Below are 25,525 nucleotides of genomic sequence, written 5' to 3'. Positions count from 1 at the left end.
GTGCTAAGACTTTGGCCATAGATCAGTATTCGTCACCTACAAATAAAAAGGAGTTGATGAAGTTCTTAGGTATGGCAGGGTTTTATCGTTGTTTCTGCCCAAATTTCACCTGTTTGCCAGTCTTCCTTTGAGACCGTTAACCCTTTGACACGTACGATCACACCGGTGTGATCAGTCTTGGCTGGTCCCTGGAGCGTACGATCACACCGGTGTGATTAAAACGTTCAGTAAATCACGTGATCAACTGCTAAATTCAAAATTTCAAACTTTAGCTTTCCCGCTTTGACTGGCACTGAGCCAGAGACAGACGTGCTCAGCTACAATTATTATCACAACTGTTCAGTGTATTTTAATGTTTATTTTATGTTTCATTCACTTTAAATTACACTACACAATAACAGAAATATAGGTTGTTATTGCACACTCATATTTATAACAGTAAAAGAACATTTTAAACATGTAATATTAATACTTATTCAAGTCAAACACATACCTTGTAGATAACAGCTGTTTCACAACGCAAGTGTCAGCGACGCATGAACAGCGGGTATTTTTTCAGACGTGCATGCATGTTAATCAATGAGTGCATTCACTCCAGGAGCAGCATGTGAGCGTCAAGCAGGAGCGTCGCGTGAGATGCAGTGAAGCGGGGGTTAGTCATATATTTCGGGAAACATGGATGATCTTGCATGTTGTAAATCCAGCAGGCTCTAAGTCCAACTCTCCATCAGTGTTGTAAACAAATAATGGCGGCACCCATAGCCCGTCACGTGATAACTTACCGATCAACAAAATGATGTTTTTTTTCTCCAAGTATTAATACCACATTAGGAGTTAACTTACATATATTTAACGATGTCAATAACTACAAGTTTGTAAATATTTTGTATAAAAAAAAATAAAAATATTTTAACTGTCATGGATTGAGAGTCTTTTTTTTCCAGCTGACAACTGATGTAAAGCTGATGTCACCGTTACCTCACAATCGCCTTTGTTGTAATTTAAAGACACAACTTTAATCCAGCTCACCAACATAAGAGAAAATGACAGATAATACATTTAAAAGAAGAAAACTGACAAATGAGGAAATTGAGGACATTTTTTTAATGTGATGACAGTGATGAGGATCTTCCCCCAAATCTTGAAGCTCTGGACAACTTTGAAGACGAAGAGATGACACCAGTTCCTAATGAGGCAGAAGAGGTAACGTTAAACTCATTGTTGTGGAAGGCAACCAACCTTTTTTATCCTCCCACTGTGGTGTGCAAAATCCACCAGAATCACCCAGTGAGGTAAATTGTTTTAAATTGTTTCTAACGGAAGATGTCATGGAAGAAATTGTGGAGGAAACAAACCGCTATGCCTCTGACTTGCAAGAGAAGGAAATGAAAGGGAAGCTGGTTAAATAGGTTCCAACAAATATCCCTGAAATGTACACATTTTTAGTGTCAGTTCTCTTAATGGGTGTGATCAAAAAACCATCACTTCGTGATTACTGGAGCACAGACCCCATGCTCTTGACCCCATTTTTTGGGTCTTTGTTCTCACAGGATCGCTTCCTTCTGCTCCTCCGCTGTCTTCACTTTGCAAACAATGCGACAGCAGTTTCCAATGAACCGCTGAAAAAAATCAGACACATATTCACTGCGCTTACCTCCTCTTTTCGTCGCACTTTTGTGCCATACAGGGATCTGTGTGTGGATGAGTCTCTGATGAAGTGGAAAGGCAGGCTGGCATTCCGTCAGTTCATTCCATCTAAACGGCACAGATTTGGGATCAAGTTTTTTGTTTTGTGTGATGTGCTAACTGGTTATGTGGAGGACATGATCATTTACACCGGATCCTCCACTGACATCCAACATTACCCAGGACTTGGGATTTCTGGGTCCGTTGTGATGACACTCTTAGCACCTTACTTAAGCAAATGTCATGTTCTATATGTTGACAACTGGTACAGTAGTCCCACACTTTTCCAGCACCTCTTGTCACTTGGCACTGGAGCTTGTGGGACCGTGCGCGGAAACAGAAAAGGGATGCCAAAGTTCACCTGCAAGATGAAAAAAGGTGATGTGGAATTCGAAGAGAATGGGTCACAGTTGGCAGTAAAATGGCATGACAAGAGGGATGTTCATGTCCTTACCACAGTCCATCCAACTGGTATGGCAGCCACAGGCAAGCTGGATCAACTCACTGGGCAACCAATGATGAAGCCAGTCTGTGTGCTGGAGTACAACAAAAAGATGGGTGCAGTTGACAAAGCTGATATGATGACTGGTTTTCATGAATGCACCAGAAAGTCTACCAAGTGGTACAAGAAAGTATTTTTTCATGTACTCGACACGGTTTTACTCAACAGCCACATCGTCTACCGGCAAATTACTGGTGAGAAATGGATACAAATAAATATAAACGAGATAAAAAGTGCTAACATTTTTAATTAATGTAATTTAAAGTGTTAACAAATTCACAATAATAAACAGACCACACGGTCACAACTATTATTTTCTCCTCACTTCCTATTGATGTGCTCTACTATGAGTAGGAAAGGAAATCACCTCCCTACAATTCAGGACGAACCTAATGAGAGGGCTGCTGGAGGAGTACAGCACATTGCGAGGTCCAACCAAAGGCGGGCGTCCTACCTTGGACACTCCTCTGCGCCTTACAGCCAGGCATTTCCCATCTGAAGTCCCTCAGACCACTTCCCAGGGCAGCAAGACCAGGCGGCACTGCAAGGTCTGCCTCTCCAGCACACGCAAGGGCAAGCAGAGGCACCTCACCAAGCACATGTGTGTGCCATGCAACACTCCCTTGTGTGCTGTCCCGTGTTTTGAGGAGTACCACACACTGAAGCATTATTAAGCCTGTAAAAAGTCAGAGTATATTAATTCATGATGATACATTGTTAATTATTATTTATTGTAATCATATTATTAAGTGTGTATAATAGTTTGCTTTAAACAAAACCATTTATTAAAAGTCAGTATATTTATAGTTTTTTGTTTAATATTTATTGTACATATATTTGTTTTTATATTTGTTTACAAAGCTGATATGATGACTGGTTTTCATGAAGCATTATTAAGCCTGTAAAAAGTCAGAGTAGCCTATATTAATGAATTTATGATGATACTTTATAATTTATTGTAATTATATTATTAAATATTAAAGGTACCAGTATGTATAATATAGTTTGTTTTAAACAAAAACATTTACCAAAAGTCAGAGTATATTTACAGATTTTGTGTTTGTTTATGATACTATTTTAATTGTTAGTCATTGTAAATATATTTGTTTTCTGTTTTGTAATAATAAACGTTTTTGTTTAATACAAACTATTATACATTTACCTTACATTTTAATAAAACATACATGAAGCCCAAAACATGCATTCTTTTTGGGCTATATGCACAGCTGCACTACTTCCTGAACTTCAGCCAGCTACTTTGTTTCCGGTCTTTCATTATTGGACAAACTGATTAATCCAGGTTTGTCGGATTATTGTTGCTGTGATTCCTTGGGTCAGGCACACCTGGATTAATCAGTTTGTCCAATAATGGCAGACAGAAAACAAAGGAGCTAGCTGAAGTTCAGGAAGTAGTGCAGCTGTGCATATGCTATACATATCTCTCACTACCAAAAAAAGTAAAATCTACATGGTATGACATCATCAAATTATATTTCCCTATACAAACATTTGAGCAAGCTGATAAGTGAGGTGTGACCACATATTAATATAATAATTATATAGACTATATGGTCACACTTCACTTATTAGCTTGCTCAAATGTTTTGTAGGCTAGGAAAATATCATTTAACAATGTCATACCATGTAGCTTTACTCTGCTTTAACATGGCATCTTTTGATTTGCTTTGCAATTGAGAGATATAAAACTCGGTGAGCAATATACTAAAAACAAACAAGAAAATTGATTTAACATCAAATATGTGCTTTGGTATATTCACGTTATGTATAACGTATCAATTCAACTGAGCCCTAACTTTACCTCCTGAATGCACGGATTATGGAACATTTTTGCAATAACTTATGCAAAACAGACAAACAAATCGTAATGACGTGAACGACCACATTTTTGAGCAGTCTGTTTTACAAGATAATTTTTATGACAAAATCTTTATTCATATTTATTGCATGCTTGTAAATAATTCTAGATGCTTCAGAATAAAATTAACAACTAAATACTAATACTCACCGATTGTCACGCGGCGTTTCTGGGGGAGATGCACCGATTGTCATGCGGCGTTTCTGGGGGAGATTTACCGATTGTCAAGCGGCTGTTCTGGGGGAGATTCACCGATTGTCACGCGGCTATTCTGGGGGAGATGCACCGATTGTCACGCGGCTGTTTTGGGGGAGATGCAAAGTACCATGTGCAAGCGAAGTTCACAGCAGTGGAGGTGGGGGCAGCAAACAGAACCATTTTAACCATAGTTGGTACACGCTAACAAATTATTTGAGAGGTTTTGAATAAAAAAATTAAATAAAGCGAAATATTCAAGCTAGTCACCTGCAGACGGTTATCCATCGTGTGCGCGCCATTTTGACTGAAATGTCACATGACAAGGTTCATCATCGCGTCTCCATGGAAATTAGAATGCGACTGATTGCAATATAACGGTCGCAGAAAAAAATTCAAGCCAGACTGCTGGTCTGACTATTTTAGAACTTACGTGTCTCTTAACCTCCTCTCCTGTCCTTGCAGCACCGCAGTTGAACCAGGCATTCAAGCTGCAAGTTGACGCTAGTCAGGTAGGAGCTGGAGCTGTTTTGCTCCAAGAACATGAACACGGTGTTGATCATCCGGTTTCTTTTTTTTCTCGAAAGTTTCTTTCTTATCAGGCAAATTATTCTGTCATTGAGAAAGAAGCTTTGGCGTTAATCTGGGCGCTTCAACATTTTGATGTACATGTAGCTGGTGCCTTTTCTCTGGTGGTCTTCTGTGACCATAATCCGTTAACTTTCTTGCACTCCCTTCAAAATCCAAATCAGCGCCTAATGAGATGGGCTCTTTTTCTGCAACCATACCACTTGGATATTCGTCACATTAAAGGCACAGATAATGTGATTGCAGATGCCTTATCTCGTGCTCCCGCTGGTTAATGTTTTGCTGTTTGTTACCCTATGTGTTTTTTTCTGTCTCTTCTGTCTTCCAGGGCCCGGATTACAGAAGTTGGACAGTTGTGAGTTGCGTCTGAATAAAGGGGTTACAACATTTGTATATAGTATGGTGTGTTTTTGTACATATCTTTTGAAGTGTTTTGCACATTTTTCTGCACTAAATTTTCACTCTTAACACTATGGTACTAAGTTTCCTGTAGTGTTATTCACATTATGGTTGTGGTGTAGCAAAGCCTCCAAGACCCGTTTTTTAAGGGGGGGGGGGGTGTTACATCCAGCGATTGTCTGTATTTCTCCTGTTCTGTATTTCCGTGTCTTGTTGTTATCTTAGGTCAGTTCCTGTGCTTAATTGATGGGGTGTGCCGGCGCGCGAGGCGTGTCCCAGCTGATGGCATAAAGAGGGCTTGGTTGTGGCGCGTCGAATAAGGAGAGAGCGGGAGAGAGCGGGAGAGAGCGGCTTTGCTTTGTGTTTGAATTGTTGCTTTAATTTGATCTTTGGTTATGTAAACTTTTGAGTTAACAAATAAATCCTTAGACATTTGTTTGCCGAACTTTCTCCTGCCTCTTTTGTTACTATTTGAGAGCCAGTAGTAACACTATTTCTACTAATACAGAGGGTACTCATCCCTTGGTGATGTAAAGATGTTTTATGGTATAGTTTATGTTTGGTTTATGTAGAAGAAATGCATTTTATGTTTTATTGTATGTATGTATATTTGAAGTTTAAGGGTTTAAACGGTTGAATGATCTTGTGTCTGCTTCAAAGGTTTTGGGCATTGATGCCCCTGCAGTTGGTATGGTCTTCGATGTAATGAGCCGGTCTTAGGCTATATAAGCCAGTCTAAACTGAACCTTGGGGAGAGAGGTGAGGGCATACTGCTTAACGTGTCTATGTAGAGTTTGCTGCCTGTAGCAATTTGTTTTCTTTGGCCGTTTATATACCAAAGTTGGCACTGGTTTAAGTGTCTATTTGTTTTGTAAGTTTTTGGGTTATTTTGTAAATTTGTTTGTATCTTTTTTACACCTACTGTGAATATGTACACCCCTACTTCTCCACTGGCATTTAATAAAAGTCCTCTTTAGATGACATCTGGGTTCTGAGCCTATCTACCACCTCCTCTTGATCACTCCAGGACATGTTATGACACGGTGACTGCATGATTGACACTTCATGTCATTTTTTGCAACTGTTACCTACACATGTCTAAATAGTGCAAAATATAACTGAAAATAAAATTGAGAAATATAGAAATTGAAGTTATGATATGATAGAAAATAATTTGATCACTTCTAATTACTGCTAAATACATATCACCCCTAAAATATAGAAGACATTGTAACCATAATTCCATTATTACTTCAGTGAATCAGGCATTTATTTTATTTTTTTTATAGATATGGGGTACCAAAGTTCAAAGTGCAGCTATGTCATCACAATCAATTAGAAACATGATGTTGTATATCAATAATGTATAGCAATAATATTTTATCAATTGACTCCTGAACATGGCCATGTTTACTCAACTCTCACTGTATTTCCTCCCGAACACTACTATAATCGAAAGTATGAAAGCTAAATCTCAAACTGGACATCCACATTTCTCAATATCAGTAGTATTTGACTTCAAATAAACTCAAATAAATCCTTAAATTTAGACATCAAACCCACAGAGTAAAGACAATGCAAACAAAAATCGCTATTTATTTTATAATCCTATGACAAACTGTCAGGGAACATTGCATGACAAATCATTCTTAGCAAATTGCTCTATGCAAGGTCAGCCCAGTTGGAGCCGGTCAGTATCTGCCAAGACGTTTACAAATAAGAGAGATGCCCCAGCACTGTTTGACTCTCTTCTGAAGCATTCAGTGCTAATTACTGCAGACATGCCAGACAGATCCTTCCTGTCAAAGTCTTGTAGCCTCAGGACATACAACCTAGACTTTTGTGGGAAAAGAATGCACAACTTAGATGGGGTAAGAAGAAACGGGTGGACACAACACACTAAAGTTTCTTGGGAGCTATTTTGCTTTATCCTTGCTTGACCTGCATTGCATTGTGTAACCCAGGCTCACTGGAAATATGTGAATCTGCATACCTTCTGCAATACTACATAAACATACATATACATACATAACACTGCAGTTTACTGCTTAAATTAACACTAGAGGAAGTGAAACACGGATATATATATATTTTTTTTTTTATTTTAATCACAGAAAGTATTATTAAACCTTTCACACATGAGTTTAAAATATTCTAGCTGACACCCCAGTCCATTATTTTAGAATATATCATCTTCTTATTTCTATGGCGATGCGTCATGCTTGGCATGACACACCGCAGCCACAGTAGTGTTGTATTACAGTTATATTGCTTTATTTAATTTTTCTTTCCTTTTTTATATAAAAAAATATTTAAAACTTGTTAACTTATCATAAACTATCATGATTCTCAAATATGTGTAAGTGAATGTGTTTTGTTGTTTACAAACCTTTATAATGATCGTGTTAGTTTATTTATAACGTACGATGGGCACCACCATGTTAGTTTGTGCTGCAGTTTAGAGAATCACACCTGTTGGATCTGTCGGACAACACATAAATGAATCAGTTTCTTGTGAAATACATTAAAATAAGTGGCTAGTGAACTCAGGGAAGAAAAGAGAGGCCTTTAAAGTTAACTACACAATGTGTATCCAATATGAGTAAAACAAGTCATCAAATTATAATTAAATGGATTGTTATTGCTGCTTCCATTGACATCAGTTTGTATTTTACAAATTATAAAAATGTTGTTTTGCTAGTTCATATGTGTATTTAAATATCTGAAACCCAAAAGAAACAGGCCTATAGCCAAAGTTGTTGCGCCAGTGAAAGCACATTTGAATCTGGCAGTTAATAAGACATCACTGTACATTCTAAAATCCCATGGGAACGTTCTTTCAGGGGCACAGAAATAATGATCCCATATGTGGCACCGCACCACTCAAGATTCAAGATTCAATTCAAGATTCAAGATTTTTATTCGTCACATACAAAATTATATATAGCATATATAACCAGCAGTGAAATGTGAGTCAGGTCCGCTCCATGGACAGTGCAGTTATTAAAGAAAACAACACAGATGAAGATATACATAAATATAGCTATGTAAGAATGAAATAAAAGTAAACAATAAAAATATAAGAATAAAATATAAAAAAAGATGTATATTGTAGAATTAAATATAGAACGCAAAATAATGTGCATGAAAATAAACTGTAGTCTTAAATATTAAGATATACAGGGATGTACAATGTGCATATGTGCATTATACTGTAGTCTTAAATATTACGATACACAGGAATGTACAAGAAGCAAATGTGCAAACAGGGTGACACTGTCAGTGTGTCTATGTGAGGTAGTGAATGATGAATATCTTACTGATAGAGTGTACATAAGTGGAGGCATGAGGATGTTATCATCCTTGACTCATACACTGAGTCAATACACTTTCTATGGCCCCTGAATAGAAAGTTTTCAGGATTGCTTGCGAGACCCTGAATTTCCTCAGCTGTCGCAGATGGTACAGTCTTTGCCTGGCTTTATTAACCTGTGTTTGAATGTGAGTAGTCCAAGTCAGGTCCTCGGAGATGTTTACACCAAGGTACTTGAAGCTGCTCACCCTCTCCACAGGGGTCCCACTGATCATAAGAGGTGTATAGGGCTGCTGCTGTCTCTTCCTGAAGTCCACAATCAGTTCTTTAGTTGAATTACTCGCACTGCTCACATTCAGAGAGAGACAGTTGTCCTGGCACCATGATGTTAATTTCTCTACCTCATCCAAGTATGCGGCCTCATTATAGTTGTGAATGAGGCCCAGAACCACAGTATCATCAGCAAATTTGATTATAGATGTGGAGCTGTGTGAAGACATGCAGTCATGTGTGTAGAGAGAGTAGAGCAGGGGACTCAGGACTAGGGTTGGGAATCGTTAGAAATTTTCCAGTTCCGATTCCGGTTCCACCTAACGGTTCCGGTTCTGATTCCGGTTCCATTAAAATCATTAAACAATTATTAAGAAATAGTGGTAAGGAAAAATGCACAATACTCAACTACTCAATGCGCAATACTGTTTATTACTTACTGTCAACTTAATTTAAAGGTTGGCAATGTCAAAATGCAACATATTATATTAAATTATAATTACAGTGTACAGTAGGGTGGGGTATTTTTTGAAATTTTCTGGTTCGGCTTCTGGTTTCATTTAAATGAACTATGTTTTTTACTATTTTACTTTCACTGAATGTAGCGTTGCTGGAAGGAAGTAAGTAATGCTGAGTAATGCTAGTCCATCAATCAGCATGTGTTTCAAAGTTGATGTTTTTTACACTATCAATATCGTTTTGCTTTTCAAGCAGGAATAAGCTTATTGGCCAAATATTCCCTTGAGGGCTGAGAAACTTGTTAATTTCCCTTAATTAATGAAATATAAATGGTTAAACGTATACACACTCTCCAGTCCCTATTTTACAAATAATAATGCAGTCAGGAGATGGTGTGAGGCAATGAGTGGTTTCCACATTTTTAAACATTTAAAATGCATTAAAATAAATATTTTCTATCACTTCGCTTATCACTCTTGAAATGACCTGTACACTAAATAATCTAACCCTCATACTTGCTTAACAATAGCAGTCTAGCAGAATAGCAGTTATCGAAGGCGCGAGTGCACATACAGTCGTGGGAAACAATGTGGTCGGCAATTAAAGACGGGACAGCGCAACGAGTTTGTGGATGCGCATTATTGGAATCAATGTGCTCAGTAATTAAAGAGACAGGGAGGCGTGTCTGTTATTCGGTTCATGACATCCTTTATGGCAGCGGTTCTCAATTCTACGTTCGCTTCGAACTGGAATCATAGCTGAATATCCTGTGATGTCCACTTCGCAGGGCACTCATGTTCGAATAGAACAAATGTCTGAAGCGCCAAGAGAAACGTTCAAAATGTGCAGAGCAGTGCGGCGCGAGGACTGCAATTGAGAACCGCTGCTTTAGGGGAAATGCCGAATATTCAGAACACCGGCACAAGGCTGCTCTCAGCGCTTGGTCGCGTGTTGCACCAGAACCGTTTTTCGGAACCGAAACTTAGAAATTGCTCACGGTTCCGGGTTCTTTTCAAAGATCAAAACCGGTTCTGAATAAGAACCGGTTGTCGGTTCCCATCCCTACTCAGGACACAGCCCTGTGGGGCTCCTACGTTCAGGGTGATGGAGCTGGAGGTGTACTGGCCAGGTTTCACCACTTGAGGTCTGCCGGTGAGGAAATCAAGAATCCAGTTGCAGAGTGAAGAATTCAGGCCGAGGTCTATGAGTTTAGAAGCTAGCTTTAAAGGGACTATAGTATTAAAAGCTGAGCTATAGTCAATAAATAGCAGCCTTACGTAGTTCCTGTTATTGCTGTCAATGTGAGTGAGAGAAGAGTGCAGGATGTGAGAGATGGCACCATCAGTGGATCTGATTGGGTGATAGGCAAACAGAAGAAGGTCTAAAGTATCCGGGATGGAGGAGCAGATGACGTTTTTAACAAGTCCCTCAAAGACCTTCATGACTATTGATGTGAGGGCAACTGGACGATAGTCATTCAGACAAGAGGGTTTATTGTTCTTAGGCACAGGGATGATGACAGATTTTTTGAGTGAGGTGGGAACCACCGATGTAGCAAGAGACTCATTTAAAATGGATGTAAACAAACCAGCGAGCTGATCAGCGCAGGACCGCAGAACACGGCCAGAAATCCCATCAGGTCCAGCTGCTTTCCTTACATTCACTCGCTTTAGTGCCCTCCAAACCTCGTCCTCCGTCACGGTGATCGCATGATGATCGCTGATCTGACTGCTGCTTCCTGACGCGCTGATCGGCAGACTCGCACTGCTTAGATTGCTTTCAAAGCGGCCGTAGAAAGTGTTTAGCTCGTCAGCCAGCGACGGATCTGCTCTCACCTCTACAGAGGATTTATGTCCAAAGGCACAGATGGTCCTTAGTCCTTGCCACATGCGTCGGAAGTCATTTAGCTGGAAATGTGTCTCTATGCATTCCCATGAAAAAAAGGGTTACATGAGCAGATTGACAGAGAATAAAGGCTTTTTTTTTTTCATAGTGTATGAATTGAGAACTACTACATTTTAACATTTGGTTCACATAAACAGCACCGATTATACTGCTTTTTTTCATGTGGTAAACCTGCACGGTAGCCCACCTTAACCTTTTAGAGCCACTCACTCATTTAATTTTTTTTGTTTGTTTGTTTGTTTGTTTGTTTGTTTGTTTTCAGAAAATATAGGAAGAGCCATATATTTCCAGTGAGCATGGGTTGGCATTGTAAACTGATGGGTTTAATCATGGGAATATGAGGTGAAATCTCTTGCACTGGTATTCCTTAAGCATGCAGCAGTTTCAATGGATGCATATTAGATCAACCAAAAACCAGCTATGTTTTGACAGTTTTACTTAGGGGGTGTATTCCCATTTCCTAGAAGTGACAACTTGAAAAAAGGGTCATTGCACAAGCATGCTGCCTTAACTACCACTTTGACTGCCACTGAAATGTGTTAATTGTGGTTGGGGAGCTTTGTTCAATAATGAACAAGGAAACTGTCAATCCATAGCAAACAAATCAATCACTTCATCAAGGAAATGACTGAGGGTGTTTCCATATATTGATGTAGCTAAAAGAATAATGGATATGGTAGAAAATGGGAAAATTAAGACTAAGAGTAAATTGTTTTGCGAATTACATTTCAATCAAAATCATTATTCTGCAAGTAGTAATGAATAAAACATAAAAGGGTGTGTTGCTATGGGACATAATAGATTACAGGGAATACAGTGTTTATTCTCTTTGAAGTTAGAAATTAAGTTCTTTAAACTTTTAAATCTTTAAAATGTCTGCTTAGCCGAGCAGCCGATATTGTCAAACCCTTTGGTGTTAATTATTCAACTAGTTCTTACCTCAACCAGATTTAATCTGCATTTGGTGTAGTAGCTGGAGAAGAGCACTTTGCGACTTTCCTTAACTTAAAAATATTGGTTAAATCTGCAAAGACTGCACACACTTCTTACCCAAGCAATATCCAGAGAGGGAGCTAGTGCCGTAAACATTTGCTTCTCCAGTTCTGTCGAGGGTGCTGATGATAATAGGAGTTCAGCTTGAACATCTTAAAGACAATCCTGCTCTCTGTTAGAACAGAATAAGATAAAAGGGCATTAAAGTTAGACCAGATGAAAAAAAAAACACCTTGGTAGCGCAAAAGATCTACCAAAGACAGTTTCCAGCCAATTAAGTAAAAGCATGTGGTCAACAAATGTTGAAGGCTACCAAAGACAGTTTCCAGTCAATTAAGTAAAAGCATGTGGTCAACAAATGTCGAAGGCTGAACTAAAATTGAGTAAAACTAGAATCGAGAGAGTGCAAAAATCAGAAGCTAACAGTAAGTCATTGACAACATTTTAACTGTTTTAGTGCTGTGCAGTTTTCTAAACCCGAACTTAAGGGGCTCAGATAGATTATTGACCATTACATGGTTGTGTAATTATGACAAAACAACACCCTCTAAAATTTTATCCATAAATGGAAGATGAGAAATTGGATGAATGTTACCGAGATTGTTTGAATCACTGTTTTAACACCAGTGGCCAAGGAGTCATTTATTATTGTAAGAACAACAGGGCAAAAGTAACTAAAACAGGATCTAAATAAACTAGAAGGCAGGGGATCAGGTATGTGTGCTACATACACAGTGCTGGTGTCTTTGGAAAGAAGACCCTTTGGGCTTTACAATCCATCATCCAGAGTTGATAATGCTAAAAAAGATAAAAAAAGTAAATAAAATGTAAAAAACTGCACCACACTGAAATATATATATATATATATATATATATATATTTATATATATATATATATATATATATATATATATATATATATATATATATATATATATATATATATATATATGAAATCTGTCCTGGAGCAATTCAGAAAAGTAATGGGTTGAAAGGCACGTCTCATGAGGTTCTACTTCAAATCTGAAGTAGATGCCATGAAAAATGGAGAAAAAAACTAATCTGAGACAAATCTGTCTAGTCCCCCCCACCCCTTTTGAGGAAAAATATTTACCAAATTTATTAAAGGGTTCTATTTGAACTATTTTAGTCACTATTATTTAGACATTGTAGTGATTTATTAGAACACTAGAAAAATACAAAGATAATAATATTTGATTAATAAAAATAAAACACACACACACACACACATACTGTATGAAAAAATACGAAGAAGAAGAAGAAAATAATTACTTGTGCAAAAAGCCGATCGCTAAGTTACGCCCCGATCAGATGACAGGGGCATTACAGCGTGCATCATAAGCCATCACAAGAGAATGCCAGAATTAAAAAAAAAAAAACATTTTTTTTTTTTTTTTCAGTGGATGGTCTCAATCTGTTTGTGACACTGTATGTTACAAAACTATGGTGTTTTTTTTTTTTTTTTTTTTTTTTTACAAACAAGTGTTTTTAGCATAAGTTATTCTATAATTGATATAAACAATATCTGTCCTATTAGAAATGAGACATAAACAAGGGAATTACCATCCACATTAACAACAACAACATCATTGTTTTGTTGGACTAAAAGTGCTCTATGAGATGTCTTCAGTGGACCCTTATCTTTCTAACTAAACTGGAATTTACAGCTGTGGATGTGTTTATGTCTGATTATTACGAAGAATCTGGTACGTACTGTGTTTTGATTATGCATGTAGTGATGCATGTGTACTGCTTACACAAATTTAGCAAATACATTATTTATAAGCTTTCCAATTTTTTTTTTTTTTTTTTACATATTTTTTTTTTATAATAGGCTACTATTTAAAAACCATTAATTCGAAATACTACCAAATAAAGCAAAAAAAAAAGAAAAAAAGTCCGGCTCTTCAATCTTCCCCCGCCCATCGAGTGCTTGAAGTGCGTCAGAAACAGAGCGCGCGCGATCAGTTGTTGGTAATTTGTTGTGTAGCGTGCCCGACGCCGCATCCAATGTAGACAGCACTGCTTTTGTTAACACACAGCTCGTAGAAACGGGCCTGGCAGCTCACGTCAGTTCTAGACACGGTGAAAGTTTCCTGATTGTGACGGAAGGCCGAATTTACATGACACATTATAAATGAGCATAGTCTGCGATAGATACAGTGCCAAAAAGAAGAGAAGAGGATAAAGACAGAGGTAAAGAGATGTAGTGAATGAACAATTTATTGCATAGGAGTAAGATACTATAATTTCATGGCAGTATTTTTTACCTTAAACTTAATGTTAGCAGTTGTTCTGAGTTCTGAGTCCCCAGACTGTGATTTTGTACAATCATGTCAGTTTTAAGACGCATTTTTTATCATCACTTTTTTATTAATGTTTTACTCTACAGTTGTGCAGTTTTGGGGGGATACAGTACAGGCCAAAAGTTTGGAAACATTACTATTTTTAATGTTTTTGAAAAAAGTTTCTTCTGCTCATCAAGCCTGCATTTATTTGATCAAAAATACAGAAAAAAATGTAATATTGTGTTCTCTTACGAGAGCTCTCTCGTACTGCGTCTTAGCTAAGACGCTACGGGAAAAGTCTCTTTTCACGAAATACTGAAGCAAAAAATTATCCTTAATTTTGTATTTTTGTAAAGCGCATTTGCAGCAGTACACAGCCATAGGCGAGATGGCTCGTTCGCTCATTGGCTTGTTCTGCGGCAACTGCACAGCCTATCGAGCGCGGGCTGATGCAACATCAGACCAATAAGGGCGCTTCGCGCCCTTCTTGCCACTTCCCGCCGAAACGGGTGTGGCCCAACCTTTAAAAGGAGCTCGAAAAGGCTGACTCACCTGATTTTTCATCTCTTCAGCGAAGCTCACGCATCGCTGGATCACGGAGGAAGCAAGCGCCGTCTGAGAAAGCACATCAGCAGGACGAGCCATTCTGAAGCTGCTGGCATCGCCGGCTTCCATTGCCGTTCCTGCTGCGCTATCCGGCGCCTATATCCTTTCAATCCTGTTATATACAAGCTGTTCTTTATGTGTGTGTGTGTGTTCGCCCTGCGACACACACTCGTAAAAGAGCTCGCGTCTTTTTTTAAGATGCCTTCCTGCGGCTCGTCAGAGCCCCACTCAGCGAGGGAGACCGGTACGTCATCTGTGTCTCCTGCCTGGGTGAAGATCATGCAGCGCTCGCTCGCTGACGGCGGATGCCCCCACTGCGAGCTGTTGCCATGGTAACTCTGAGGACTCGCCTGGCCTTTTTCTCTGAGCCTGCATTCTCCGCTGCGCTGAGGCGCCGTAAAAGCATCGCTTCCAGCGGATTCCGGAACCGTCTTCAGCTCAACCGAGCTCGCCGGTTCGCCCTGCTTCACCGGCCCCCCCTGCATCGCTTCCCGGTGGGCAGCGCCCGCTGTTTGCCGGCGCGTCGTCCGAGGAAGTCGATCTCAGGGCCGCGTCGGGGGAAGAGGACACGCGCTCTCTGCTTGCTTCGGGCAGTGAGGGCTGGGCGAGCTCCGAGGATCTCGCGCCTTCTGCTCAGAAGCCCAGCAGACGAGCTGACATCGAGAAGGAGCCGGGGCGAATGCTCGTGTTGGCCGCGATGAGTCTCGGCCGCGAGTGGTTTGCACCAGCGCCCCCCCCCCTCTCGTTCCCGGCTGGATGGTATTTCCCTTTCGGATGAGCGTACTTCTCAAAGCCCGCCTCATTTCTTCCTGAGCTTCACGAAGAGGTGGCGAAGGCTTGGAACGCCCCATATTCAGCACGAACCCGTTCTCGCTCTACTGGCCGTCGCCCCGCGCTGCGGGGACCGCGGCAGAGGATTACGGTGAGGCCGGGAGCCCCGAAGCCATCCTGGGAAAGCCATCTACGCATGCTGCATGACGCTGCGTCGGCACTACACACGATGGCTGCTTCATCGAAGCGCCGGTGTACGAGTTCCGCTGCGGCCGGGCTGTCACCTAAGCGCGCCGCTGTTTCAGTTTCCAGAGATTGTGACTGTTTCAGCGTTGTTTGCAATGCGCAAGCCTGTACGGTTGCCCGCTTGCCTGCACACGAAAACCGTTATCACGGCTACCCAGATATTTCCCGAAAAAGGTGTCATTTCTGGTGTCCCGGCCACGGCCGATGGTGCTATAAATGTAGTGACGATGCCCACTGCTCAGTGCCCATCTCCGCATATAAGCACAGCCCTTCACACAGGGCTCGCGCCTATAAAAGCGACTCAAGTCGATCACGCGCACTACATAGTAGACGTGCCCACTCCTCAGTGCCCACAATCACTATGTCACACGTGTCATGTGGTTTCTGTAAAAACGAAACCCGTGCACGTTCGTCCGGCCACGGCCGATGGTGCTATAAATGTAGTGACGATGCCCACTCCTCAGTGCCCATCTCCACATGTAAGCACAGCCCTGCACACAGGGCCTGCGCCCATAATGTCGACTCAAGTCGGTCGCGCACACTGCATAGTAAACGTGCCCACCCCTCAGTGCCCACAATTACTATGTCACACACGTCATGTGGCTTCTGTAAAAACGAAACCCGTGCATGTTCGTCCGGCCACGGCCGATGGTGCTATAAATGCAGTGACGATGCCCACTACCCAGTGCCCATCTCCACATGTAAGCACAGCCCTGCACACAGGGCTAGCGCACATAAGATCGACACAGATCGGTCGAGCGCGCCGCATAGTAAACGTGCCCACTTCCCAGTGCCCACATACACTATGTCACATACGGCGCGGGGCTTCTGTAAAAACGAGGCCCGTGCACGTACATTCTGCACAGGCAGACAGCGAGTTGAAAGTGGTAAAAGTGCACACATGCAGCCCACGATTACTCGCAGATATATCGAGTCCCACGGGACCCGCTCAGCCTCCCTCCAGTCGGTTAAGCGCCGGAACGGGGTCGAGGAAGAGCGATCTGCCCGCTGTGATCAGCGCGCTCCCCGCCTCAGATGCGCAGCACACTCGAGCGCCGCCGTTGCCCAGTCAACAGAGCGCGTTTCGCATCCAGCCCTTAGCCATTCATGCAGATGCATGGTCAGTGCTTCCAGGGGTTTCGGATTGGGTGCTAGGCATTATAAAGAGAGGCTACTCGCTACAGTTTTCTCGACGCCCACCGTGCTTTTCAGCGCGCGTCGAAACTACGGTCAAAACAGAAGTAGCACACATACTTCGGGCCGAAATATCAAAACTGTTGAGCAAAGGGGCTGTAGAGCCTGTGTCTCAAAGCGAGGGGGGGCTGTACAGCAGATACTTTCTGGTGCCCAAGAGAGACGGGGGTCTCCGGCCCATACTGGATCTAAGACAGCTGAACAGGCATTGATGAAACACAGTTTCAAAATGTTCACGACCAGGAAGCTCCTCGCGCAGATTCGCAGAGGGGACTGGTTCATGTCAATAGATCTGAAGGACGCGTATTTTCAAATACAGATAGCGTCAAACCACAGGCGATATTTGAGATTCGCCTTCGAGGGCCAGGCATACCAGTTTGCAGTCCTGCCATTCGGCTTGTCCGTAGCTCCTCGTACGCTTACGAGGTGCATGGATGCAGCGCTCGCTCCTCTTAGACTCAGAATAACACGAGTGCTGAATTATTTGGATGACTGGCTGGTTCTGGCCCGATCATGAGCGGAGCTCATGGACCACAGAGCCGTTTTACTCGATCACCTCGAGAAGCTCGGCCTCAGTGTCAATTGGGTGAAGAGTTCGCTGAACCCCAGTCAGACGATCCTGTTTCTGGGTATAGTTCTGAACTCGTGTTCCATGATGGCGCGGCTGTCACCACAGCGCGCGATGGGCATTCAGCGTGCAGCGAGTTCTTTCCGCTGTGGCGCGACTGTGTCGCTCAAACACTGTCAAAAGATGCTGGGTTTCATGGCCTCAGCATCTCCGGTTCTTTGGCTGGGCCTGCTCCGCATTCGCCCCCTGCAGTTCTGGCTGAAGGCTCGGGTGCCGCGCAGAGCGTGGGCGTCTGGCCGGCTGCATTTCAAGGTCGATCAGAGCTGTGTTGCGGCTCTAGCACCTTGGACAGCGAACGGCTGGTACCGATCAGGTGTAAGCCTGGGGACTTCCCCGAGTGTGAAAATGGTGTCGACGGACGCCTCCACTTCGGGATGGGGAGCGCTGCTCGAAGGCAGACCGTCCTTTGGCCTATGGTCAGAACGGGAAAAGCTCCATCATATCAACTGCCTGGAAATGCTGGCAGTGGAGAACGCGCTGACGCGCTTTTGTCCCCATATCAAGGATCACCACGTCATAGTCCGTTCGGACAACATGTCCGTGGTGTCCTACATAAATCGCCAGGTCGGTCTCGGGTCCCGAAACCTGTGCAGGCTGACGGAACGCCTCCTGATTTGGGCTCAGCGCAACGTGCGCTCGCTGAGAGCAGTGCATGTGCCTGGACTGCAGAATCTGGGTCCAGACAGGCTGTCCAGAGGCAATGTTCCTACGGGCGAATGGTCTCTACACCCGCAAACAGTCCGGCTGTTGTGGGAGAGATTTGGCATGGCGGAGGTGGACCCCTTTGCGTCCCACGAAAACGCTCACTACCCCGCGTTCTTTTCCAAGAACGAAAGCGCGCTGTCACGGAGATGGCCGTGCTGCCCGCTTTATGCGTTCCCTCCCGTCTCCCTCCTTCCGCAGGTGATAGAACGGGTGAGAGAAACGAGATGTTCAATACTGCTTGTAGCACCTCTTTGGAAGAACCAACCATGGTTCCCAGATTTGATGCAGTTAGCAGATGTCGCCCCGTGGCCGGTACCGTTGAGGAGAGACCTCCTCTCGCAGGCCAGGGGCTCGATTTGGCACCCTCAACCGGAGTTGTGGTCCCTCTATGTATGGGCACTCAATGGTTACCCGCTGATCTTGCAGTGGGAGTGCTAAATACCATCACTCAGGCTAGAGCTCCGTCGACCCGACGTCTGTATGCCTCGAAGTGGTCGGTGTTCTCCAGCTGGTGCACAGCTCGAGGTTATTCACCCCTTAGTTGTGAGGTGACGGAGGTCCTCTCCTTCCTTCAGGAGCTGTTGGATAAGGGCAGAGCCCCATCCACGCTCAAAGTTTATGTGGCTGCCATCGCGGCGTTTTCTGAAACGGCGTCCGGTCAGTCAATAGGAAGGAATAATTTAGTCATCCGGTTCCTCAGAGGAGCTAGGAGGCTGAATCCTCCCAGACCTCCGTCAGTCCCTATGTGGGACCTCGCGGCGGTTTTGGAGGCCTTGAAAGGTCCCCTTTTCAAGCCTATCCAATCGATTAGCCTTCAGCATCTGTCGTTCAAGACAGTATTCTTGTTGGCTCTCGCTTCTGTGAAGCGTGTGGGTGATTTGCACGCGCTCTCGGTGAGCCAGTCGTGCTTGGAGTTTGGGCCCAATGACTCAAGAGTCATACTCAAACCTAGGCACGGTTATGTGCCGAAATCCCTCAACACACCGTTTCGGGCTCAGGTTATTGCCCTGTCTGCCCTGCCGGTGTCAGGGGAGGATGGAGACTCGAGTCTTCTTTGCCCTGTCAGGGTTTTAAGAGCTTATGTGTCTCGCTCTGCTGCCTTTCGGCAGACGGAGCAGCTATTTGTCTCGTTCGGTGGGCGTTCCAAGGGAATGGCTGTTTTGAGACAGACTCTATCCAGATGGATAGTTGACGCCATAGCGTTAGCTTACGCTTCCAGGGGCCTTCAGTTCCCGTTGGGCGTCAAAGCACACTCTACAAGAGGCATCGCCTCGTCGTGGGCGTGGTCTACTGGGATCTCCTTGCAGGATATATGTATGGCGGCAGGTTGGGCCTCGCCGTCTACATTTATCAGGTTCTATAACCTGGAGGTTCCCGCCTTGCAAGCAAGGCTGCTGTCGGTATAGGCGAATCAGGGCCCTGAGGGGAATTCTGAGTTCACGAGCGCTATGCGCTGCCGACTGTTATATGGGCAGTATTGCGTAAGACCCGCATTGCCACATTGGTCAGGCCTTGCCTCGGCTGTGTGACGTCATATTGCCGCATCTACGGATGCTGCTAGATATGGGACGGAGGGCTTTTTCCCTTTTCTGTCCTGGACTCTCTGTGAGTCCCTCAGGTGACTGTGCACTGTAAATCCTGGGCGTTGCTTCAGGTTTATTGGTGTGTGATCCCTGCGCGCACTGCGTTTTACATTGGGTTCCCGTAGCGTCTTAGCTAAGACGCAGTATGAGAGAGCTCTCGTAAGAGAACGTACTCGGTTACTAAACGTAACCTCGGTTCTCTCTAGAAGAGCGAACGAGTACTGCGTTCTCTGCCGTGCGCACGATTCACTCTGGTTCGCTTCGGCGATGAAATAAATCAGGTGAGTCAGCCTTTTCGAGCTCCTTTTAAAGGTTGGGCCACACCCGTTTCGGCGGGAAGTGGCAAGAAGGGCGCGAAGCGCCCTTATTGGTCTGATGTTGCATCAGCCCGCGCTCGATAGGCTGTGCAGTTGCCGCAGAACAAGCCAATGAGCGAACGAGCCGTCTCGCCTATGGCTGTGTACTGCTGCAAATGCGCTTTACAAAAATACAAAATTAAGGATAATTTTTTGCTTCAGTATTTCGTGAAAAGAGACTTTTCCCGTAGCGTCTTAGCTAAGACGTAGTACTCGTTAGCTCTTCTAGAGAGAACCGAGGTTACGTTTAGTAACCGAGTACGATATATTATTACAATTTAAAATAATTTGTTTTCAATTTATTATACTTTAAATTATCATTTATTTCTGTGATGCAAAGCTGAATTTTCAGCATCATTACTCCAATCTTCAGTGTCACATGTGAAATCCGTTCTATCACATGATTCTTTAGAAATCATGATGATTTATTATGAGTGTTGGAAACAGTTCTGCTGTAATGTGTGTGTGTGTGTGTGTGTGTATATATATATATATATATATATATATATATATATATATATATGCTAAATCATGAACACAATGACAGGGTGAAATGGGCTGTGATGCATGGGGCGCCAGGTAAAATCTTGCCCTAGGGGAAGCAAATTGGCCAGGGCCGGCCCTGTGCATGAGGCTTAGATCTTTAGAATGACATATAGTTTGTCAAGTTGAATTATGTCCCTTTTTTATGTAATCTATTTGTAAACATTGACACATGCAAAAAAAAAAAAACAAACAAACAAAAAAAACCTTTAGTGCGCAGTGGTCCAGGTGCGGGTTAACAGGTTAAAAAAGTTGCCAAGACTTTAGTTTTCATCACCCAGAGTTGATAATGCTCAAAAAGATTAAAAGTTATAGACACTGAAGTGCTGATGGCCAGTTATAGAGATGGCAATCATACAGATGCGCCATAAAGTCAATAATCACATTCTATTCATGAAGAAGGCATCCATATTGATAGCTGTGATTACACAGTAATAACATGCTGATTTGCGTTTAAACAAAGTTACGCTCCCATCAGATGACAGGTGTATCACAGCGCACATTAGGAGAGAGCACCAGAATTCAAATAAACAATCTTCCGCCTATCTTTGCCTTTTTTTAGTGGATCGTCTCATTCTGTTTGTGACAATGTATGCTACAAAACCATCTTATTTTTTTACTACCAAGATGTAGTTTCTGAGCACGAGTTATTCTATAACGGACACAGACAATACTGAATAATTTAAACGTAAACAAAGGAATTATCATTCATATTACAATGTTATTGCTTAATTGGACTCAACGTGCTCTTTGGAATGTCGTTAAATGGACCCCTTAATCTCTGTATATTTTGTCAAGATTGATTTTGTCCAATATCATTTAATCTATTCCTAAACACTGACACATGCAAACAAAGGAAGTTCAGTGCACCCGTGTCCAGGTGCGGGTTAACAAGTTAAAGACCCAGTTCCAAGAATGGTAAGCCTGACACTCTGTCCCAGCAGTCTAGCGCGCCTGTTGACAAGTCTCCCCCGACACCATTTTACCTTTGGGCAGTGTGGTGGGGCAATCGGTGGGGCCATCCGGAGGATGTGGTGTCTGACAGGGGGCCCCAGTATTGAAAGGAATTCTGTCGACAACTGGGTGCCTCCACCAGTTTGTCCACAGATCAATGGCCAAACTTAGTGTGCAAACCAGGATCTCCAATGCCTGGCCTCAGGACGCAGTTCCTTCAGTCCAGAATTTTTCCAGTTCTGCTAACAAACCTGGAAGGGCCAGGGAAGCACTAAAAGATATTTAAAAAAGATCCAGTCTGAGGGAAGCACTAAAAGATCAACTGACCGCTGACAGGTATGTTTGTGGGCAAAAGGTGTTGATCTTTACAAAAGATCAGCCACTTCGGATTTTGGCCCATAAACTGGCACCCAAACTTATAGGGCTTTATTCTGTTGTCAAGGTGGTCAGTCCGGTGGCAGTATGGCTTTGGCTGACTCAACCTCTCTGTCATGGCCATCCAGTCTTCGATGTTTCTCATGTTAAATTGTCCTATATTCTTTTCATACTCATCGTGTTCCTAGGTTTGATATGTCACTTTATCCTGCATGAGCCTTCGTTTTTGTTTGTGTTGTGTTTGCACATGCTGGCCACGATCAACTGATCATGTTTCGTGATCAGCATGGTTGTGTACATGTTGGCGGATATTTGTTTTCATTTACGCATACCAGCCGCACTCAGCTGATCGTGTTTTGCAGTCAGCAAGTTTGTGTACGTGTTCACAGCTGTCTGTTTTTTTTCTTATCTATTCTCTCCTTATATAAATCTCATGTTTTTTCCTTTGTCTTTACCAGTATGTTTTGTTGTTTACGTTTTTTTACATGTCTCTTGTTTTGGTTCATCAGTAATTGGTCTTGTTGTGTTTTTTTTTTCTTTCTTTTCTTGTAAGTTATTTCCTTTGATGTCTGGACTGCATATGCTCCCTGACCAGTGGTCTGTTCATCTGGATTTTTGATCTCCTGCTCTGGATTACTGTTTATATTTGTGAATCCTTCTAATTTTGCCTGGAAAATCATCTTTAATGACCTTCGCCTGGTATTGCCTGGTATTTGTTCTGCTTTGACTCTGACCTGTTCCATTGAGCTCATGGATTGTGAATCTGGAATGTGTCAGTTCATTATCTAATACCATCATCACTGAATAAAACTTTTGTTGCATTTCTATCTGCATTTGGGTCCTTCATTTCAGTCAAACCTGACAGTGTCAATCTATATTTACACAGAACAGTGGACGGGTGAATTTACTTATTTCATATACCAGCCACACCAGATGCTTTGGCCCCTCCCACTCGTAAACTGAATACTGATGCACTCTCCCTGCCGTCACTAAATAGGAATGGTATTAAGCCACCATCTCATCAATCCTTCAGTGTCTCTTCTTGTTGTCCACATGCATGCATCAACTTACTTGACTCTGTTGGTACCTGTTGGATACTTACCAGTTCATCTTCTGCTCTCTTGTTCGATCTCAACCTGCATTTGTGACACTTATGTTAATGCTTAAGCTAAGAGATACTCTGAACTTCTGAAATATACCCTTACCTCCTCTTCTAAGGCTTCAATAAATAATCCTTGTTGAGTTGTACTTACCTGTGTTGTCCTCTTCTGTATGTTGACAATCACAATGTGAGTAATTGTCACTAAAATAATACCACAATGATCTGAATTAATTTAAATTTAATTTACAGCCTAATTTAGGACCATGAAGACATTTTTACATTTGCATGGACATTAAACACATTTAAACCCCATTTATCATTATCATTATTCCCTTATAAACGAATAATGAATGAAAAAACAAATAAAAACAATAAAAACTAAATTTGTTTTATGGAAATAGAAGTGTTATATTAATAATTGTAAATAAATAAATGAGACATTGATTTTGCAGTACTTGGTTCAAATCTTTTCTTTACTTTCTAATACCTCAGCTTGGAAATCATTATATTGTGAAAACCGCATCTCAGTTGTCTCTGCTTTTCCAAATGCTTGTATGTAAAACTCCACTGTCCCCCATCATTCCCCTTTGCTCTTGATAATTGCTCTATGAAAACATTTATGCATCTATCACATTGCAAGGTTGGCTATGTCATTCTAGATTGACACACTCAAATGCGATCACTTAATTAGCAGCTTGTAAACACAAGCATGTACAAGAGAATATGGAACAGAAAACACCAAACCAATGAAACAATTAGCTTGAAATGGAAACTCCACGGCTATCCTTTATCTAAAAGCTCAAACCCGGATATCTGACATCCTTAAAACAATCTGTCACCCTTTTCTAAAGGTACCACTTCTCCTTGTATGAAACATATTCCACTTTTTGATTGTCAATTGGTGCATTTCAAAAGCACAATAGCACTTACAATAATCTGAAGATGCGAAAGCACACCTTGTGCGCAAACTTGTTATGAAGGCTAATTTCCACCAGAATGGACAGGGATAAAAAGGAGCAAAGGTCAGGCGAATTGCGGCATGAGATCACTGCTCAAAGAACACTTGCTTTAAGATACTTTGAGTGGACTTGCTGTGTAGGCCACATAAATCTAGCACTGACAAGCACAGTGAAAGTCATTACTCAAGCACTGTCACAGCACCGGGCCTCTCTAGCCTCACATCGGCCCTCTGCCATGTTGTGCAAACTCTCTGCTATCGCCCTGATGTGCTTTATGCAGCAGCGTCGCTCGTTTAGGCTCATTCATCTAATGGAAGGAATGAAAATGGGGAAGGCAAATTGATGTGGTTCATTCAAGCCAGCATCACTGCATTTAATAAATAGGAGAGTATTGATATATTTCTATCTCCCAGTGAGAGCAGAGCATTCCAGTTATTGGTGGAGGGCTTTTCTAATACGCTCTGATTTATGTTACTTATGTTAGTAAATATTGAATTGAGAAAAATCGAAAGAATTCAGGGAAAAAAAATATTGAAATTATTAAAATGCAAAGGTTATTTCCAAAAGATAAGGGCACTGATATTTTAAACTTAAAAGCTCTACCACACACAAACTGGTTGCTTGACAATGTTTCCAAAAAAAAAATAAAAAAAAAAAACTTTTCCAGTTTTTCTCCAGCTTTGTTTGATAATTAGATTTAAAAGGAAATCTTCTTTGTAGACATAAAAAAGAAATATAATAAGGTGAAAGGAGCAAGGATTGTGAACTTTTATTTGATGTTTTCCAAATTAACCATATTACATATATCTTTAACCATATGGTAAAGATTTTAGCTAAAGTAGATTTTACACACACACACACACACACACACATATATATATATATATATATATATATATATATACACACACACACACACACTAAGAACTGTTACTGTTTGAATCAGCCTAAGAAATCCTTTATATAATGAGCTTGCTGAATCTAGAGTGATTATGATTAATTAGTGAT

At 42.0% G+C, this 25,525-nt stretch overlaps 1 protein-coding gene and 1 long non-coding RNA gene across 2 annotated transcripts in view; one reads left to right on the top strand and one right to left on the bottom strand.

Moving 5' to 3' along the window:
• Positions 1-25,525, top strand: part of LOC132142383 (serine/threonine-protein kinase 16-like) — a 498,700-nt gene that overhangs the window by 11,238 nt on the left and 461,937 nt on the right. The window lies entirely within an intron of this gene.
• On the bottom strand, positions 1,660-3,133 carry LOC132141870 (uncharacterized). Its single transcript, XR_009433942.1, has 3 exons — positions 2,578-3,133; positions 2,141-2,222; positions 1,660-2,047 (listed from the first exon to the last, which is right to left on the bottom strand). It is a non-coding gene; the product is annotated as an uncharacterized LOC132141870 (long non-coding RNA).

Source organism: Carassius carassius, chromosome 6, assembly GCF_963082965.1.
Source record: "Carassius carassius chromosome 6, fCarCar2.1, whole genome shotgun sequence".
NCBI lineage: Eukaryota > Metazoa > Chordata > Actinopteri > Cypriniformes > Cyprinidae > Carassius > Carassius carassius.
This window is presented reverse-complemented; position numbering and strand designations above follow the sequence as displayed.